The sequence below is a fragment of the Saccoglossus kowalevskii genome, chromosome 8 (genome assembly GCF_978046115.1).
Source record: "Saccoglossus kowalevskii chromosome 8, keSacKowa6.1, whole genome shotgun sequence".
Taxonomy (NCBI): Eukaryota; Metazoa; Hemichordata; class Enteropneusta; family Harrimaniidae; genus Saccoglossus; species Saccoglossus kowalevskii.
Genome location: NC_140648.1, coordinates 18,528,934 through 18,532,938, shown reverse-complemented (window position 1 = coordinate 18,532,938; position 4,005 = coordinate 18,528,934). Strand labels below are relative to the sequence as shown.

The window sequence follows — 4,005 nt, the reverse complement described above, 5'->3', positions numbered from 1 at the left end:
TCGGAATTCGATCCAACTGGAACTAATAATTAAAAAATATCCAGAATAATTTTGGAAAATCTATTAATATTCGGGAAATTTATGTTTATTATCTTGTTTATAAGGGCCACTAGTAGCCATTTAATTCGCAGTGATATGTAAAAGTATGTGCACTAATTTGGTGGGGGACATTTCGCCAATTCGTTGATGAACACGACAAAACTCAAACAAGTTACTGTCAAGATATTCTCTCATAACTTACCATTCCTTAAATGACCAGATATTAATTCCTTAATATTGCCAATATGAATCTAAAACTTAGTGAGGCCAATGTCCCGTGTATGCCATTAGCAACTATTTGCCGTGTAACTGTAATTACGACAACAATATCTACAAATATTTTATAATGAATTTTGCCTTGTATATATGCTTTGTTTGTAGTCTGGGAATTAGAGGGACCCGACACTCGACCCTTTCTTTTAGTCCGTGGGTAAATAACTGGTACGAGTAATTATCTGAAATCTCTACACAATTGTACGAGAATTATAATTCAATGAAGAGAATAATTAAATATTTAATTATTCATATCACTGTGGTCAGTTTAACAAAATAATCAGTTTGAGAATTTCACAGACTCGGGATAACTTCAGGGAACAATATGACAAATGAAATGCATGTTTGTTTTCCAACTATTTGAATTATATACTCTGCGTCCTCGTAAGGGTGTCACGTGATGATGTGTGGGTTTTTTCAAAAGTATTTGATAATAACTAGTACTTATTTGGACATCAACTTTGTGTTTCTTCAACTCTGTACACATTTGTGGAGTGAAAACTGTTTAAAAAATGCAAAAATGGACTTATTTCCTTAATACGAGCTAGTTAAAATTCGTATAATTACATATAATTGTTGAGGTATGATGGGACCTGGTTACCATAGAAACAAATGGGTACAACACAAATGTTTGACTCATTTTTGTTTGTGTATTTATTTGTTTGTGTACCTTATTTTTTTTATTTATGTTTTGTAAGAAAATGAAATCAAATTATATTGTATGCGTCGAAAATATGTTTTAATAGTAGCAAACACGTGTACAATACATTGCTTAATTACACGAAATTCGAACACGCGCTGCGCGACGAACAACGCCCTCTCTTAATATATTGCTTCTGATATGATTGTCATTATTGCCGTGTTGATATGCAGCTGTAAACTAATATGTCACGTGACAACACTTCCGCCAATAGACTCCTAACGTTTCGCGGCACCAAGTCAGCTTATTGTTTCGTGATGACATGTCATTCGAGATTGTTTTTCGTCTGGCCACCTAATAGTGCAAATTTATAACTGTAATTTTCTTATTTTGTTCATCAGGACATGGGAACGGAAAATATGGGTTCTGAGAGGGATCTGCTTCCAATCGTCATTATAAGTGTTATTTTGATACTGATCATAGCAACTGCGGTGTTTGGAAACGTTCTTGTTTGCGTGGCCGTTTACAGAAGCCGGGCTCTTCGCAATCAGGTTTCTAACTTGTTTATCGTCAACCTAGCGCTGACGGATTGCTGTAACGCCGTGCTAGTGATGCCCGCATCGCTCGCATCCACGATCACCAACAGGTGGGTGTTCTCATCAGAATGGTGCAACGGAGTTTGTTTTCTAAATTATTGTTTCATTATCGTCTCGATGTGCACGCTCGGATTAATCTCGCTGGATAGATATTTCGCCGTTGCACAGCCCTTACATTATCAGACTATAGTTACCAGAGTGAGGGCGTGCGTGTTTATCGCTTCTACGTGGGTGCTGGGGTTTATTTTTGCATCCCCGCCGGTATTCATGAACTGGATCTGGTACGATAATTTTGAGGTCGTCTGCGCTATTAACTGGGAGGAAAACAACGACCAAGTGGTAATTTACACGCTTTCCGCATTTGCAATCTGTTTCTGTGTTCCCGCCATTGTCATGATGTTCTCATATTACGGGATATATAAAATCGCGAGGAAACACAGTCGTCTCATTGCGGCTGAAAACGATCGAATGGCCGCAGTTGCAGAGAAAATTGACCAGGACAAACAAGTCTCTCAAATAGATTCGCAAGTACAACTTACTAATAGCAGTCATCTATCAGACTCTGGAAAAAACACTGGAAAGCAAGAAAGAAACAACAAGAAACAATCACCGCGTAAAGGAAAAGCCACAAGAACTATCGTAACGATGGTGGCCGTATTCTTCATTTGTCTAACGCCGTTCTGCATAACCAAAGTGCTAAAAGCGGTATATAAAGACAACGGCGTCGTCGGGATGTGGGTGAACACGCTGGCTACTCTGCTTGCTTATTTTAACTCGTGTTGCAACCCTATAATTTATTCGATAACACGACGCGACTTTCGTCGTGCTTTCATAGTCACTTTACGTTGCCTGAGGAAAAATGGTAAAACACCCAATGAAGTAACAGTTTTCAACATATCTGTTTTTCGAGACAATGAGTGAACCGATGGCATCGGATGAGTCGTGCATTCATGTATGGAATTCGCTCACAGGTGTATTTGGTTGGAATGGAGCAAGTTGGTGATCGTTTCCATGACTGCTGTTACTATACGTCGCACATTAAATTAAGTAAGACATTTCACTTTTGTTCAACAAATATTTAGATATAGTTAGTAATAATTTTACAATCATGGGGCTAAACATCAATATTGTAATCGGAAGCGGTGAGTGGCGTAAAATCGCGGGCTTGCAGCAAGTTAAATTTCTTAAAGGGCAGTGGTCGTCGCACCACACATGCACGAGACATGGGTCTCATATACACAATAAGGTGAGTTCGACTGTTGCTCATACCGACGAGTACAGGCTTAAATATTTGGTGATTGGAATGTATCGAATGAGTGCCAGTCATGAGGTCAAAACTCGTACTCGTGATTTCATTAGAAAGGCGCATTGCATTGTGAAAAATCAATGTTTATCAAGACAAGTGTCGCGTATGCACAACGCGACGACCACGGCCCTTCAATAAAAGTTTTAATTCGGTTTAGGAACTTTGTCTGCGTCTTGAACTGGACTTCCATACGAACCGTTCTGTATGTCAGGTAGGTTGTTTTAATCGTGTTCGTTTTATATTATGGGGAGTTACATTTTGTCAGTTTTTAGGTAAAAGTTGTTTGTAATTGAGCTGAAAACGTTCAGTAGCCAAATCGTTCAAATCTTATGTTTTTTGTTAGCCAATGGGTTTTCTTTTTACCGCGTTTTATCTGAAACGTGATGTATGAGGGCGTACTTCAATTTCGTCAGCTGTTGGACTAGTGTGTGAAGCTTTGTTTATTGACAAGTACCGGTGACCTGTGGATCTGGGCAACTTTCAATTAGACGCTTTCAAAATCGCTGCATTTCTGAGAATATTGGTAGAAAGCCTGACAAATCTGTGTGCTTTGTTTACATGTATTTTGTAAGAGTAGCTGGCCAATATGTGTTGTACTGGTCATGGCCAGAGTTTTATTACGTACACGTGGTTTCAACAAATTAAATCACTATTTTGATTTTTGTAACCCGTTTGTTTTTTGGAGAAATTCACCCAAACGCTAACATTGTCGTCTGTGGAGTTCAATTAGTGGTATGTGCTCTTATATTAATTGGAAATAGTAATGAAACGATGAACTACGCATGCGCTGTGAATTAATAGTATCCACGGCGATCAGTATCGGCACATGAATTGAATAAATATACACGGAAACTCAGGGAACTGCGGAAACTAATGACCCAATTTATGTATGACCGTGAACGAAAACAGCACTTGAGCAACAAACAGAAAATAATTCATTCCGAAGTTTCCGGAAATTGGCTATCAATGACGTCATGAATACCACTCTTGTCATCGATAGGCCATTCATTTAATGGATAGCTCGATGCATTAATGATTCACCGTTAGTATGCCGAATTTGAAAACATCACAATCACCCGTTGTCTACGTTACTAATAGCGATTTCAGATAAAATTGTTAATGTGTTGAAGCTGCTAAGAGAAACAGAAAAG

General features: G+C 38.4%; 1 pseudogene; it reads left to right on the top strand.

Moving 5' to 3' along the window:
- The first annotated feature begins 1,356 nt into the window (after positions 1 to 1,356).
- Positions 1,357 to 2,261, top strand: LOC102810380 (histamine H2 receptor-like; annotated as a pseudogene).
- Positions 2,262 to 4,005: the final 1,744 nt, after the last annotated feature.